The following is a 17,293-nucleotide window of genomic DNA, read 5'->3' as shown; positions in this document are numbered from 1 at the left end:
AAGAAAGCAAGAACAAGACAAGAACAAGAACAAGAACAAGAACAAGAAGAAGAACAAGAAAGAACAAGAACAAGAACAAGAACAAGAGCAAAGCAAGAACAAGAACAAGAGCAAGAAGACAAGAAACAAGAACAAGAGCAAGAACAAGAGCAAGAACAAGAACAAGAACAAGAGCAAGAACAAGAACAAGAACAAGAACAAGAGCAAGAGCAAGAACAAGAACAAGAGCAAGAAGACAAGAACAAGAACAAGACAAGAACAAGAGCAAGAAAGAACAAGAACAAGAACAAGAAGCAAGAGAAAGAACAAGAACAGAACAAGAACAAGAGCAAGAACAAGAACAAGAAAGAACAAGAACAAGAACAAGAAAAGAGCAAGAACAAGAACAAGAGAAGAAAGAACAAGAACAGAACAAGAACAAGAGCAAGAGCAAGACAAGCAAGAACAAGAACAAGAACAAGAACAAGAACAAGAACAAGAGAAGAAAAGAACAAGAACAAGAAAAGAGCAAGACAAGAACAAGAACAAGAAGAAGACAAGAACAAGAACAAAGCAAGAACAAGAGCAAGAACAAGAACAAGAACAAGAGCAAGAACAAGAACAAGAACAAGAACAAGAGCAAGAGCAAGAACAAGAACAAGAGCAAGAACGAGCAAGAACAAGAACAAGAGCAAGAACAAGAGCAAGAACAAGAGCAAGAACAAGAACAAGAACAAGAGCAAGAGAAAGAACAAGAACAGGAACAAGAACAAGAGCAAGAGCAAGAACAAGAGCAAGAACAAGAACAAGAACAAGAACAAGAACAAGAACAAGAGCAAGAACAAGAGCAAGAACAAGAACAAGAGCAAGAACAAGAGCAAGAACAAGAACAAGAACAAGAGCAAGAACAAGAACAAGAACAAGAACAAGAGCAAGAGCAAGAACAAGAACAAGAGCAAGAACGAGCAAGAACAAGAACAAGAGCAAGAACAAGAGCAAGAACAAGAACAAGAACAAGAGCAAGAGAAAGAACAAGAACAGGAACAAGAACAAGAGCAAGAGCAAGAACAAGAGCAAGAACAAGAACAAGAACAAGAACAAGAGCAAGAGCAAGAACAAGAACAAGAGCAAGAGAAAGAACAAGAACAGGAACAAGAACAAGAGCAAGAGCAAGAACAAGAGCAAGAACAAGAACAAGAACAAGAACAAGAGCAAGAACAAGAGCAAGAACAAGAACAAGAACAAGAACAAGAGCAAGAGCAAGAACAAGAACAAGAGCAAGAACGAGCAAGAACAAGAACAAGAGCAAGAACAAGAGCAAGAACAAGAACAAGAACAAGAGCAAGAACAAGAACAAGAACAAGAACAAGAGCAAGAGCAAGAACAAGAACAAGAGCAAGAACGAGCAAGAACAAGAACAAGAGCAAGAACAAGAGCAAGAACAAGAGCAAGAACAAGAACAAGAACAAGAGCAAGAGAAAGAACAAGAACAGGAACAAGAACAAGAGCAAGAGCAAGAACAAGAGCAAGAACAAGAACAAGAACAAGAGCAAGAGCAAGAACAAGAGCAAGAGCAAGAACAAGAACAAGAGCAAGAACAAGAACAAGAGCAAGAGCAAGAACAAGAACAAGAACAAGAGCAAGAGCAAGAACAAGAACAAGAACAACAAAAACAAACAAAGCAAGAAAAAAAAACCCCAAAACCAAAACTGAAACCAAAACCAAAACTTAAACCAAAACCAAAACCAAAACTCCAACCAAACGCAAAGGTCCAAGCAAACCACAGAAAATAAAGGAGGAGGTTTGTATCTGAGTGTGGGTCCAGAGCCTCATCTGATGTTCCTTCACAGACCCGGACCTGAAGTCATCCCTGAGGAATTTCCTCCATCTCTGATGCCTTTGCCTCTCTCTTTTTCCCACGTATGGCAGCAGCTGGATGTCAATCAGCTCAGCAATCCCAGCCAGAGCACTTCACCCCACACACAGCTTCCAATTCAAACCCACCCTAGACCTCCCCAAAGTTCTCCAGCAGGCTTTGTCACCCCAGAGAGCTTTAAACCCTTTCTTCCCCCTGCAGATAGAGACCTCAGCTCTGGCTCCCCATTAGCATGCAGGGTGGAGCAGCAATCTCCACAGCACAAACCAGTTCTCCAGCTTGAGAACTTGCCAAGTGTTGGCTAAGCTGTAATAAAGTCTCTTGTTGTGAGAGCACCCTGCTGACACAGGCTCTGATCTGAAAGGAGTGGGAGCAGAATTAAATTCCCTTGGCTGAAGCTTGTCCATTATTCTTGGGCATTGGACTGCAAGAGCTGGAAGGGAGGGGAAGGGAGGGAGGAGGAAAAGAAAAAAACCCAAACCAAACTCCACTCTGGAAGCACTGAGGTGGTGGCTCCAGAGAGCCCTGGAGTGGTGGCTGCATGAGGTGGTGGCAGAAAGCACAGGAGGCAGCCTGGAAATCATGGCAGATACAAGAGGCAGGGCTTGCAAGGGGCAGTAACAAGGCCACAGCCAGCCATGGGAAAAGGGATTGGAGGTGGAGAGCAAGGAGGGAGTGCTGAGCTTGGCTGCACCTTGCCTAGAGCCCACCTGATGCTGGGTGGTCACAGAATGGTTTGAGTTGGAAGGGACCCAAGAGCTCATCCAGTTCCAACCCCTCTGTGGTGGACAGGGACACCTCTTACTACTCCAGGTTGCTCAAAACTTCATCCAGCCTGGCCCTGAGCACTTCCAGGGATGTCAATAACCTATGAAAAGAGAAAATTGCTTTCCCTATAGCTAGAAAGATGCTGAAGGTCTTGGGATGCACATCCCAGGACCCTCGATTCACATCCAGTCTTCTTCAGCATCTTCATCACCACCCTGGATGAAGGCACAGAGTGGAGCCTCAGGCAGTTTGCTGATGGCACAGAACTGGGAGCAGTGGCTGAGAGCCCTCAGGCTGTGCTGGCATCCAGGGAGCCCTGGGCAGGCTGGAGAGCTGGGGGAGAGGAAGCTCCTGAAGGTCAGGCAGGGCAAGGGCAGGGTCCTGCCCCTAGGGAGCAACAACCTCCTGCAGCAGCACAGGGCAGGGGGGAGCTGCTGGGAAGCAGCTGCAAGGAGAAGGAGCTGGGAGTGCCTGGGGGCCAAGAAGGTGCCCAGGAGCAGCAATGTGGGCTGGGGGCCAAGAAGGCCAAGGGTGTCCTGGGGGCATGGAGAAGAGTGTGGGCAGCAGGGTAAGGGAGGTTCTGCTGCCCCTCTGCTCTGTTCTGCCCTGTTGGGGCCACCTCTGGAGACATGGGTCCAGTTCTGAGTTTCTCAGTTCAAGACAGGCAGGGAACCACTGCAGAGAGTCCAATGGAGGCTCTGAAGCTGATGAGGGTCCTGGAGCACCTCTCTGTTGAGCCTGCAGAAGAGCAGCCCCAGAGGGCATCTAAGCAATGCTCAGCAAGAGCTAAAGGGCCCCTGGGGGGCAAGAGGCTGTGGCCAGACTCTGCTGAGTGGTGCCCAGGCCAGGCCAAGGGGCACTGGGCACAGAGTGGAGCCCAGGAGGTTGCAGTGAAGAGGAGGAGAAAGTTGTTTGTTGTGAGGGTGCTGGAGGGCTGGAGCAGGCTGCCCAGAGAGGTTGTGGAGTGTCCTTGTGTGGAGAGCTTCCAACCCCCCCTGGGCATTGTGCCCCTGGGCAAGCTGCTGTGGGTGCCCTGCTTGAGGAGTAGCCTTGGACTGGATGAGCTCCAGAGCTCCCTTCCAACCCACACCATTCTGTCTATGATTCTATCTGCTCAACAGCATCAGTCCCCCAGTGCCTGTCTTCAAGCAAAGTCACTTCAGGCCAGGTTTTTAATATAGTTTGAAGCCAAAAGGTTCAGCCAGGTGCCTTGTGGGATTTTCAGTGAGGTCTGAGTTTTGTGACTCCTTGAAATCCTCCAAAATGAGTGAGGAATGAGATATGAAGGAGCAGAGCAGCAGGGACCTGGTTCACACAGAGGGTGGGTGCTGCATGTTTCAGCCAGGGGAGGACCCAAACAGATTTGATAGAATCATGGAATCATCAAATGCTTTGGGTGGAAAGGACCTTTGAAGGTCACCCAGGCCAGCTTCCCACAGTCAGCAGGGACATCTGCAGCTAGAGCAGGTTGCTCAGAGTCCTAAACAACCTGAGCTGCACTGCTGCCAGCCATGGGGCAGCTCCCACCTCTCTGGGCAGCCTGGGCCAGGCTCTCCCCACCCTCAGCCTCAAACATTTCTCCCTTCTCTCCACTCTCAGTCACCCTCTTTGCCTTCCAAACCATCCCCCCTTGGCCTGGCCCAACAGGTCCTGCTAAGGAGCCTGTCCTGATCTTTCTTCTCATTCCCTTTAAGTAATGGAGTCTCCAAAACTCACAGAATCACAGAATGGTTTGGGAGGGACATCAAAGCTCCTTCAGTTCCAACCCCCTGCCATGGGCAGGGACACCTCCCACCAGCACAGGTTGCTCAAGGATTCATCCAGCCTGGCCTGGAACACCTCCAGGGAGGGGACAGCCACAGCCTCCCTGGGCAACCTGTTCCAGTGTCTCCCTACCCTCACTGGAGAGAATTTCTTCCTCACCTCCAGTCTCAATCTCCCCTCCTCAAGCTTCAATCCATTCCCCCTTCTCCCGTCACTCCCAGCCCTTATGAAAAGTCCCTTCCCAGCTTTCCTGTCGGTCCCTTTCATCTTTCCATTCCAAAGAAGCCTGAAAAGCTGCTTTTCAGCCTGGCAAACCTTGCATTTCCCACTCCAGCTCTTGTCCATCATCCCCACCTCCCAGCCCTGCTGCCAAGAGCAGAGCCTTCCTCCTCTGGCCATGGCCTCCCGGTGTGATTAAGATGCATCCTGTATGGATGCCCTTTCGTCCTCCTCCAATGCCATTCCCCTGATCTTTATGTCAGCTGCAAACTCTATCAGGGCTGATGTGATGTTTTCTTCCAGGTCATTGATAAAGACATCAAGCAAGCAGGCAGCCAACCCTTGCAGGCAGCGTGGAGCAGAAGACCTGCTCCCTTCTCCCCCTTCAAAGGGATACCTTCTGCAACTTGTCAAGCAGCTGCTTTTTAAATCCATCTAATTTCTGCCAGGGTGATTTCCTCCCTTCCCAGTTTCTTAATCAAGATGTCAAGCAGGACCCAGCCCTGCCAGGAGTACCTTATGCTGATGGCATCAACCTTTTATCAGCCCAAATTTATCACCTCATCAAAAAAAAAAAAAAACCTTCAGGCAGGCAAGATTTATTTTCCATAAATCCCTGCTGATTGGCATCCTTTATGTTATTCCTTTTAATTCCTTATTAAACAAGTCCTGGAGCAGGCATCCCATTATTTTTGCCCCAAATCAATGTGGAGCAGACAGGGCTGTAATTGCACAGGGCTGCTCCTTTCTCCTGCCTGCATATTGACACAACCCTTCCTCTTCTTGGCAGCTTTGCTGGAGCTCTCCCCAGTGCTCAAGGGTTTATCTGACTGGATGGCATGAGCAGGGATTGGGGCATGATGGCTCTTGGGTGGACATCTCATTAGAAATCAAAATTTTGAAGGGATTTCCACTCAAGCCAGAGGAGATTGGAGATTTCATGCAAGGCATAGAGAAAATGGGCAGAAAACAGCTAAAAGCAAAGCAATGTGCTCAGCTCACATGCACCAATGTGCTGCTGCTTTGGAATCCCAAGGGGGATGATGTTTGTTAGAGTCACAGAATCATTGCAGTTGGAAAAGGACTCCAAGATCCTCCAGGCCAACACCAACCCAACCCCACCATGGACATCAAACCATGGCCCCAAGTGCCATGGCCACAGGGTTCATCAACACCTCCAAGCATGGGGACTCCACCACCTCCCTGGGCAGCCTCTGCCAATCCCTGACCACTCTGGCAGCAAAGAAATTGTTCCTCATCTCCAACCTAACCCTTCCCTGGCACAATTCCAGGCCATTTCCTCTCCTTCTATCACCTGAGACTACAGAACAGAGCCCAACCCCCACCTGGCTCCAACTCCCTTTCAGGGATCTGCAGAGAGCAATGAGGTCTCCCTAAACCTCCTCTTCTCCAGGTTAAACACCCCCAGTTCCCTCAGCTGCTCCTCCCCAGCCCTCTTCTCCAGACAATTTCTTCCCCAAAAATGTTGTCAAGGCCTGGCCCAGGCTGTCCAAGGCGTGGTTGAGTCCCCATCACTGGAAGGGTTTCAGAGCTGTGGAGATGTGGTGCTGAGGGATGTGGTTCAGTGGTGACCTGGCAGTGCTGGGTTGATGATCTTCAAGATCTCTTCCAAACCATTCCTCTGGCCCCATGGTTCAATGTCTCTCTGGATGTGCAGAGTGAGGACTTGCCCTAAATGTTTTTATTTTCACTTCAGTCCTGCTTTTCTGGCCCAGGAATATTTAGCTGTGGCCAGGTGCTGATGGAGCTTTCACCTCCTGATCCTGACTTGTCCTTGGGCTTAGGGACACTTTCCAGCATCTGCTGCCTTTGAACCTCTCCATTAAACTTTCCACACATTCTCTCATCACTCCCACTTCAGCAGAGGGCAGGAATGGTTTTCCTTGCCTGTCCCTCAGGTGGAAGCTGTTCTATCAGCTCAACACCTACCACTGTTTGGCCAGCAGTGTTCAGGGCAGAAGAAGACATTTGCCATCAAAGCCAACAGATTTCTTGGCCAGCTCTCAGCAGCTCCTCCTGGCTCAGCCCTGCTGCTTTGCCATGAGGATTTTCAGAGGGGCATTCAGCTCTGATCTCCATGCTCAGCATCCTCTGCCCTTTCAGAGCAGCTTCTTCTCAACTGGGAATGGCTCAGCCCACAGTGAGAAGGACACAGGGAGAGGAGAGGGAGGAAAGGCTTCAAATTCCCTAGGATCAAGGATTGGATCCAAGCCAAAGGCAGGATGTAAGGAGGAGAAGGACACAGGGAGAGGAGAGGCAGGAAAGGCTTCAGATTCCCTGGGAGCAAGGATTGGATCCAAGCCAATGCCAGGATCCAAGGAGGAGAAGGACACAGGGAGAGGAGAGGGAGGAAAGGCTTCAGATTCCCTGGGAGCAAGGACTGGATCCAAGCCAATGCAAAATAATGAAGCAGGAGGAGTTCTTTGTTTTTCAGATGTTTCTTCCCCAAGGCAATGTTGCACCTGCATGATGCTGGGAGGGGTTTTCCTCCATGTTTTTTGTCCTGATGTTGGGATTTCTCCTCCTGACATCCCTCTGTTTCTTCAGGATGTAGGAATCTTTGCTTTTTCTCTCTCTCTTTTTTTTTTTTTTTACTTTACTTTACTCAGTTTTATTTTATTCAGGGAAATTGTAGAAAACCCAAAGTTGGACATTTAAGATGCAGATGGATCCAGGCTGGGCTTTTCCCAAGAAAGCTTGGACCAGATGATCCTTGAGGTCTTTTCCAACCTGGGATTCTATGATGCTTGGAATGGGAAGCCCCTTCTCTGGAGAGATTCCAAAGCCATTTGGATGCAATCCTGGACAACCTGCTGTGGGTGGCCCTGTTTTAGCAGGGGGTTGGGGTGGATGATCTCCAGAGGTCCCTTCCAACCTCCCTCCTGCTGGGATTCTGGGATTCTCTGGGAAGGAAACTGAGGTAAGGAGGGTGAGCCAAGGTGAGTGCAGTAGAGGGGAAGGACTTCTTGGATGGATTGCAACCTACTGCAATCCCCCCTGGGATGAGCAACCTGGGGCTCAAGGTTGCTGCTCTTCCCAAACCTACCAAAACTTGCTGCAACCCTCTGAGACTGATAAGGTTAACATCTCCATGGTTTCTTGGGTAACCTGCTGAGTTCTTGTTGGACTTCCTCTCCTCACAGAATCACAGAGTCAGCCAGGTTGGAAAAGACCTCAGAGAGCATCAAGTCCAACCTATGACCTAACACCTCCTGACAACTAAACCAAGTGCCACATCCAAGATCTGTGAACACTTCCAGGGATGGAGACTCCACCACCTCCCTGGGCAGCACATTCCAATGGCCAATTCCTCTTTCTGGGAAGAACTTTCTCCTCACCTCCAGCCTAAACTTCCCCTGGCACAGCTTGAGACTGTGTCCTCTTGTTCTGCTGCTGCTTGCCTGGGAGCAGAGCCCAAGCCCCCCTGGCTCCAACCTCCCTTCAGGGAGTTGTAGAGAGCAATGAGGTCTGCCCTGAGCCTCCTCTTCTCCAGGCTGAACACCCCCAGCTCCCTCAGCCTCTCCTCACAGGGCTGTGCTCCAGACCTCTCACCAAACCAGCTGGAATCACAACCTGGTTCCTCACCCACCCCTGAAAGCCCCAGGGAAGCTGTGGTTGAGTCTGGGCAGGTACCAAAAGCCTCCCTGGTGCCACCACTCTTGGCTCTTCCCAACCCCTCTCGCTTGTGCGAGGAGCTCCCTGGCTGCAAGCATCACTCTGGACTCTTGTCTCTCCAGCTCCAGGCCTCCCTGAGGATATGACAAGGCAGAACACATTGCAGAAGGAGCTGAGAATTATCTCTCACCAACATCCACTTAATCCATTGTGAGGAGAAGCACAAAGCTCTCCAGGGCTGCAGGAGCTCTGAGCCGGCCGCCGCCGCTGCCGCCGCCGCCACTGCTGAGCCTCTTCCCACTTGTCAGTTTGATTTCTCAATGCCTTGCAATCTCTTGCTGCTCTCCACGAGGATACAGCCTCACGTCCATCAGCCCTTATCACCAGGTCGCTGCCTTTCCTTTTTCTTCTCTTCTCAGCCTCTTTGCAATCTTCACCCAACAACACATAAGAAAAAAAGAAAAAAGAAAAAAAAAAAAAGAAGAAAAAGGCAAAGAAGCAGCAGCAGCAGAGGAAGCTTTTCAGTTCCTTATCCTCTGCAGCCTGGATTACATCCAGGCCTCTTGCTATGATCCTTCAAGTTCCTGCTGAACATGCCCTGCATCAGCTGATAACATTCAATCTGCATCTCCCTCGGCTCCAGCGGAGCTGCTGAGCACAGGCAGGGCTGCTGAGTGGGGAAGGAGCAGCCCTGCAACAGGTGGTGGTGTGCCAGGAGGCTGTGGAGGAGCACAGACACCTTCTGGGATTAAGTGAAGCCTGATGGTCTGCAGGCTGGCTTGGCTGAGTCAGAAACATAGAACATGAGTTGCTCTAATGTGTCCAGAGAAGGGCAGCAAAGCTGGGGAGGGGTCTGGAGCACAGCCCTGGAAACAAATTGACAGATCCAAACTCTTCTGGATTTGCTTCAATCCCAGTCCCTGATCATCACTCACCACTCAGGAACCTCCCCAGGTCAAGCTAAAAGAGAACAAGTTCCATGAGGAGCAGCTGAGGGAGCTGGGGATGTTCAGCCTGGAGAAGAGGAGGCTGAGAGGAGACCTCATTGCTCTCTGCAGCTCCCTGAGAGGAGGTTGAAGGCATCTGGCACTTGGTCTCTTCTTCTGAGGAACAAGACACAGGACATGATCTGGGCACTGGTGAGGCCACATCTTGAATCCTGGGGGGGAGTTTGAGACCCTCACTCCCAGAAGGATATTGAGAGGCTGGTGACCATTGGTACTTTCCATGTTGGGGTTGTTGACCTGTGGAACTGTTGTCCATTGGCTGTTGGGGGTTATTGACCACTGGGGCTGGTGGTCATTGGGTTTGCTGGCCATTGAGGCTGGTGGCCATTGGGTTTGTTGGCCATTGAGGCTGGTGGTCCTTGGGTTTGCTGGCCATTGAGACTGGTGGTCATTGGTTTTGCTGGCCATTGAGGCTGGTGGTGATTGGGTTTGCTGCCCATTGAGGCTGGTGGCCATTGGGTTTGCTGGCCATTGAGGCTGGTGGTGATTGGGTTTGCTGGCCATTGAGGCTGGTGGCCATTGGGTTTGCTGGCCATTGAGGCTGGTGGCCATTGGGTTTGCTGCCCATTGAGGCTGGTGGTCATTGGTTTTGCTGGCCATTGAGGCTGGTGGTGATTGGGTTTGCTGCCCATTGAGGCTGGTGGTCATTGGTTTTGCTGGCCATTGAGGCTGGTGGTGATTGGGTTTGCTGCCCATTGAGACTGGTGGTCATTGGGTTTGCTGCCCATTGAGGCTGGTGGCCATTGGGTTTGCTGCCCATTGAGACTGGTGGCCATTGGTTTTGCTGGCCATTGAAACTGATAGTCATTGGGTTTGCTGCCCATTGAGGCTGGTGGCCATTGGTTTGCTGGCCATTGAAGCTGATAGCTTGGTTGCGCCCATTGAGGCTGGTGGCCATTGGTTTTGCTGGCCATTGAAGCTGATAGTCATTGGGTTTGCTGCCCATTGAGACTGGTGGCCATTGGTTTTGCTGGCCATTGAAGCTGATAGTCATTGGGTTTGCTGGCCACTGAGGCTGGTGGTCATTGATACTTTTGGCTGTTAGGGTTCTTGACCATTGGATTTGTTGACCGTTCAGGCTGCTGACCATTGATACTTCTGGCTATTGGGGTTCTTGACAATTGAGACTGTTGGCCATGGGACCTATTGGTCTCCACCATTGGCCATGGGCATCTTTCCCCTCACCTGACCTCTACCAGGACCAGTGGAGCTGTGCCTACCACCCATTAGGGTTCAGAGTCCAGTGCGAGCCTCACGATGCTGAGCTTCCATTTACTACTTCCTCAAACCACCACAGAGGTGGTGACAAGGAGGGGAATGAAGACTCCTGGACCTTCAGGTGGATGATTTCTAAGGCACAGCCAAACTGAGCACTGCCAAGACTTATGGCTTGTGCTGGCCACAACCCCAGAGCAGCCTCTGCTGCACGCTGATGTTATTGATGCTCGCAGTAATTACCTTTGCTCTCCGTGCCTCTGTCCCCTTTAGTACAGACTGACAATCCTTCAGCTTTCCCCCCACACACTCCCCTCTTGTCATCCTTTCTTCTGCTTCTTTCCCTATTTATTTTCTCCCCCCTCCTCATCTTATTTTTCATCTCTCTTTTGGCTTTTTCTCTGCCTCTAATCCCTGTGTTTCCCACCCAATCCCTGTGTTCCAAATCAAATCCCTGTGTTCCAAATCCAACCCCTGTGTTTCCAACCCAGTCTCTGTGTTCCAGCGCAATTCCTGTGTTTCCAACCCAACCCCTCTGTTTCCCACCCAGTCCCTGTGTTCCAAATCCAACCCCTGTGTTTCCAACCCAACCCCTGCTTTTTCCAGCCCAACCCCTGGGTGTGTTTCCAACCCAATCCCTGTGTTCCAAATCCAATCCCTGTGTTTCCAACCTGATCTCTGTTTTTTTTTTCAACCCAATCCTTGTTTTTTTTCCAACCCAATGCCTGTTTGTTTTCCAACCTAACCCCTGTGTTTCCAATCCAATCCTTGTTTTTTTTAACCCAATCCTTATTTTTTTTCCAACCCAATCCTTGTTTTTTTTCCAGCCCAATGCCTGTTTGTTTTCCAACCTAACCACTGTGTTTCCAACCCAACCAGTTTCCAACCCAATCCCTGTTTTTTTCCCAACCCAATCCTTGTTTTTTTCCAACCCAGTCCCTGTTTGTTTTCTAACCCCACCCCTGTGCTTCCAACCCAATCCCAGTTTTATTTTCCAGCCCAATCCCTGTGCTTCCAACCAATCCCAGTTTGTTTTCCAACCTAACCCCTTTGTTTCCAACCCAATCCCTGTTTTTTTCCCACCCAATCCTTGTGTTTTTTAAACCCAATGCCTGTTTGTTTTCCAACCCAACTCTTGTGTTTCCAACCCAATCCCTGCTTGTTTTCCAGCCCAATCCCTGTTTTTTTTCCAACCCAGTCCCTGTTTGTTTTCCAGCCCAAACCCTGTTTGCTTTCCAACCCAATCCCTGATTGTTTTCCCACCCAACCCCTGTGTTTCCAAACCCATCCCTTTACCCTCACCCAGAACCCTGAAGCCCAGCCCTCACCCGCAGCCCTCAGATGATTTTTGGCTTGGGAGTTGGATCTCTGCTCTCCATCCAATTTTCTCCCTGTTTTATGCCCCCAGCTGATTTTTCCACCCAGCCACAACACCTCCCTGGTGCCTTTTGTTGTTGTTGTTGTGGCTGCTGCAGAAAGAGAAACAAAAAATGTGGTGGTGTTGGTGGTGCTCATCTGTCTGCCGTGCCTAGGTGAATAATGCAAGGCAACATGTATGTATTTATACAGCAAATGGGAAAATACATTTCTGGAGATGAATGAGGTTGTTTCCAGCCTTGATGCACCCAATAAAATAAGGCAGTATCAAGGGGGAGGTTTATTTTGAAGTCTGGACGTGTCCTAATATCAGCTCCCAAGCAGGACTTTCAAATGGCATCAATCAGAGGAAAGGGAAGGGAAGGGCTGGGAGAGCAGCAGGCACCAGGGGAGTATAGGGAGGGAGAAAAGGGCTCTGGTGTGGGGGGTGCAAAGAGGAAGCCACAGCAGTGGGAGCTGCTGGGTGGATTTGTGAGCTGAGCTGAGCTTTGGCTCCAGGTTTTGTGCCTCTTGTTGTAGAGTCATAGCACAGGTCACACAGGAACACATCCAGATGGGGCTGGAAAGGCTCCAGAGCAGGAGACTCCACAACCTCTCTGGGCAGCCTGCTCCAGGGCTCTGCCACCCTCCCAGTGCAGAAATTCCTCCTCCTGTTGAGGTGGAACCTCCTGTGCTGCAGTTTCCATCCACTGCCCCTTGGCCTATCCCAGGGTGCAAGTGAGCAGAGCCTGTCCCTGTCCCCTCCCTCTTGCTTCAGCTGGAGAAAGCCTTCAAGATCATCATCAAGTCCAACGACTGCCCAGCTCCACCTGGTCGTGTCCTGCAGCATCACCATTCAGGAGGGACAGGGATCTGCTGGAGAGAGTCCAAGGGAGGGCTCCAAGGATGCTGAAGGGACTGCAGCACTGCCTGGGGAGGAGAGGCTGAGAGCCCTGGGGGTGTTCAGTCTGGAGAGGAGAAGGCTGAGAGGGATCTGATCAATGTCTATCAAGAGCTGAGGGCTGGGGTCAGGAGGGAGGGGACAGGGACAGGCTCTGCTCACTTGCACCCTGGGATAGGCCAAGGGGCAGTGGATGGAAACTGCAGCCCAGGAGGTTCCACCTCAACAGGAGGAGGAACTTCTGCACTGGGAGGGTGGCAGAGCCCTGGAGCAGGCTGCCCAGAGAGGTTGTGGAGTCTCCTGCTCTGGAGCCTTTCCAGCCCCACCTGGATGTGTTCCTGTGTGACCTGTGCTGGATTTTATGGTCCTGCTCTGGCAAGGGGTTGGACTGGAAGACCTCCAGACGTCCCTTCCAACCCCTAACATCCTCTGATCCTGTGTCCTCTACATCCGCCAGACACTTCCAGGGATGGGACTCAAACACCTCCCTGGGCAACCCACTCCAGTGGTTCATAACCCTTTCAATGAAGAATTTTCTTCTAATATCCACCCTAAAGCTCCCTTGGTGCAATCTGAGGCCATTTCCTCTTGCCCCTTCACTTGCCAACTGGGAGAAGAGACCAACACCTACCTTACCACAACCTCCTCTTAGAGAGCTGCAGAGAGCAGGAAGGACTCTGCTCAACCTCCTCCTCTCTCTTTTAACTCCAGGGTTTGTGTCTCGTCTTCTTTTTGACTCCAGCTTTTGTGTCTCTTCTTTCTCTTGGCTCTCTGCTTGGCTCCAGAGCAAATCTTTGGGGATCTGGGAAATCAAAGTTGGGAAACCTCAATGCTGCCTGGGGGGGACAAACCTTGTACCCAGGATCTATCTAATCACAGAGTCACACAATGTTAGGGGTTGGAAGGGACCTCAAAAGCTCATCCAGTCCAACCCCCCCTTGCCAGAGCAGGATCACCTAGAGCAGATCACACTGGAATGCATCCAGGCAGGTTTTGAATATCTCCAGAGAGGGAGACTCCACAGCCCACGCTGGGCAGCCTGTTCCAGTGGGAACTGTTCCAATCCAATGGGACTCAGCTGTCCCCATCCTCAGTTTCAAATCCATCCTCAAAATCTTGTGCAATTCCATGCTTCCACCACCAAGTACACAGTATGGCATGGATTGGAAGAGACCTTTGGAGATCATCCAGTCCAACCCCCCTGCCAAGGCAGGCTCAGCTAAAAAAGGTCATCCAGGAACACATCCAGATGGGTCTGGAATGTCTCCAGAGATGGAGACTTCACCACCTCTCTGGGCAGCCTGCTCCATAGCTCTGCCACCCTTCCATTCAAGAAGTTCTTCCTCATGTTCCACTCTGTGCCCATTGCCCCTTGTCCTGTCTCTGGGCACCACTGAACAGAGCCTGGCCCCAGCTTCCTGACCCCCACCCTTGGACTATTGATCAGCATTGATCAGATCCCCCTCAGGCTGCTCTTCTCCACACCCAACTCTCTCAGCCTTTCCTCCTCACAGAGCTGTTCCAGGCCCCTCAGCATCTTTGAAGCCCTTTGCTGTGCCCTCTCCTGCAGTTTCCTGTCCCTCTTGAACTGGGGAGCCCAGAACTGGGCACAGGACTCCAGCTGTGGCCTCAGCAGGGCAGAGTAGAGGGGGAGGAGGTCTTCCTGCCAGGAGCAAACCATGTTACAATATGTTTATGAGCAAGCAATAAGGTGATTTTGGGGGGAAATCAATATTTTCTCTTGGGAAACCATTGGCTTTTTAATACCTCCCCCCCAAATTAAAGGGAGCTGCCAAGTTTCTGTGCAGATCTGTGCTTCCTGATGGAACTTTGGGGGTGTGTTTGGCATGGCACATGCTCTTCCCAGCTGAAAACTCAGCTTCTTGCCAAAGCAAAGTGGGGGAGATGTGGGAAGAAAAAAAAAAAAAAAAAGCATGAAGCAAGCTGTGGGTTTTATGTCACAGCTTTGCCTGGCACTAAGTTAAAAAAGAATAAAAATCATCCCATGCTGCTTTCCTCCAGCTTGGGGAGAGCTTTCCTGGCTTGCAGTGCAAATCCAGGAGTGCCAAAAGCATGTTGAGAGTTGATATTAAAGTTCTTCATCAGTGCAGTGTCATCCAGATCACAGAACCACAGAAGAGTTTGGGCTGAGGGACCTTGGCAGCTCAGCCCTGCAGCCAGCAGGGACACCTGCAAATGGAGCAGGCTGCTCAGAGCCCCAGACAACCTCACCTGGAATGCTTCCAGGGATGGGGCAGCTCCCACCTCCCTGGGCAACCAGTTCCAGCATTTCACCACTCTCACTGTGCAGAACTTCCTCCTGGTGTCCAACCTAAATCTCCCCTGCTCCAGTTTCAAACCATTGCCCCTCAGCCTATCCCCACAGAGCCTTCTGAGCAATCCCTCCCCAGCCTGCCTGTAGGTGCCCTTCAGATATTGAAATGCAGCTCTCAGGTCACCCTGGAGCCTTCTCCAGGCTGAACAACCCCAACTATCTCAGCCTGTCCTCATAGCAGAGGTTCTCCAGCCCTCTGCTCATCTTCATGGCCTCTTCTGGACCTCTTTCAGCAGGTCCATGTCCTTACTGTGTTGGGGGCCCCAGCCCTGCAGGTGAGAGTAGAGCAGAGGGCCAGGATCTCCTCTCTCCATCTTCTGATCTTCTGGAGATGCAATTCCCAGTGCAGAAATGCCTAATCCTGGGATACTTTTCCTCCCCCAAAGTTTGCTGTTGAGGGAGAGGCTTAGCGAAAGGCAAGCAGGAGGAACTTCCTAAAGCCCAAACAGAATCAGAGAATCACAGAACATCTCTGGCTGGCAGAGCCCTCCAAGCCAAGTAAAGGCTCAGCACCAAACCCTAAGTACCAGCTCCACACAGGGTTGGAACACCCCCAGGGATGGTGACTCCAGCACTGCCCTGGGCAGCCCATTCCAAGCTTTGGGAACCCTCCCTGTGAAGAAAAAGCACCTGGGGACCTTCAGAAAGCCCTTTAGGAGCAGCAAAGGAGTGAGGCTCACCCCCCAAACCTCTCTACCCTACTCCAGCTCTGGGTTTTGTCACCAGAGGTGTGTTTGCTGCTCACAGCAGATCTGTCTTGCAGGGGATGTCTCACTTACTGCAGAGGTTTCATTCCCAATCATCTCCAGCCACTGCTGCCCTGATGATTTATCCTCCCTCACTTTAGATCTCGTTTTTCCCCAATTTTACCTTTGTCTCCAGCAAAGCTCGTCTGTTTTAGTGCAATTTCCTCTCTCTCTGTCTGCCTTCACCTGCTCCCTGTAGCCCAAACTTGTCTTCTTTTCGTATTTATTTGGGTATTTGTCTTTCTCTCCCCGTGCAGGCTGCATTCAGAGGATTTATCTCCTCCCTTGCCATGATCTGTCACTTGGAAGCTGGTGGTTTTTGTTTTGCCTTGGGTAACATTCAGCACTGAGGGCTGAGGGATGGGGAAAGGGAAAGGAATGAAGGATGTTGATCTGTTTGGAGCTCTACAGAGAGATCCAGCCAGGCTGGATGAATGTGCTAAGGCCAAGGAGATAAGGTTCAACAAAGCCAAGAGCTGGGTCCTGCACTTGGGTCACAACCACCCCATGGATGCTCCAGAGTGGGGGCAGGGTGGTTGGAAACTGCCCCACAGAGAAAAGACCTGGGGGTGCTGGGTGCCAGCAGCTGAACAGGAGCCAGGGGGTGCCCAGGTGGCCACCAGCAGCCTGGCCTGGAGCAGTAATGGTGTGGGCAGCAGGAGCAGGGCAGTGCCCCAGGGTGGGGGGGGGGGGGGGGAGGGGGGGGGGGGGGGGGGGGGGTGATGGGCACTGGGTTGAGGTTTGCTCCGCTAGTCAGAAAGCTTAGATGATCTGAAGCTTAGAATCAGCCAGGGTTAGGTATGGGGGGATACATCAAGGGCGACTGGACTTGGGCCAAACACCAAGGCCTTGGGATGACTCATCTCTTCCTGATTCAGCTGGCCATATGACGCTTCAGATGCCTTTTTCTCCTCACTGGTTGGGGAGCCCGCTTCCAAATCACGGGGCTTACCCTGTCACCTGCGCGCACCAGCTCTGGGGGTGTACTTCTTCAATCATGTCCAGAGGTTTGCACCCTTCTGCATATGGTGACTGACACCCCTGCCTCTCACGATCCTAATCCTGGAGGATTTTGTGGGGGTGCTCGCGTCGTTGTTGGACTGTGATAGGGGCTGGTGCTGTGGCTGGGATGAGCAAGGATGCTGGGGATGGGGCAGGGTGAAGTGGGCTGGGGAATGATATGTGTGCTGGGGGTGGTGAGCATGGAGAATGTAGGTGGCTGAGGATCTCATTGCTCTCTGGCTGCGCCATGCTCGTGGCGGGACATGGGGGGGTTGGGCTCTGCGCCCTCATAGAAAAAGTGTCAGGGTGTAGTTTATATCCTCATTGGGTGCACGTGGGGTGGGGGTTGGTTGGCCTGGAGGTTATTTATTTTATTTCCAATGTGTTCGTCTCAATAAGATTTGCCCAGCATGTCCAGGAGGCCCTGCGGCTGTGGTGGTGTCTGTCTTTCCCTGGATGGGATTCTTCCTTGAGGGTCTGAGGGCTGGG

Source organism: Indicator indicator, chromosome 34 (assembly GCF_027791375.1).
Source record: "Indicator indicator isolate 239-I01 chromosome 34, UM_Iind_1.1, whole genome shotgun sequence".
NCBI lineage: Eukaryota > Metazoa > Chordata > Aves > Piciformes > Indicatoridae > Indicator > Indicator indicator.
This window is presented reverse-complemented; position numbering follows the sequence as displayed.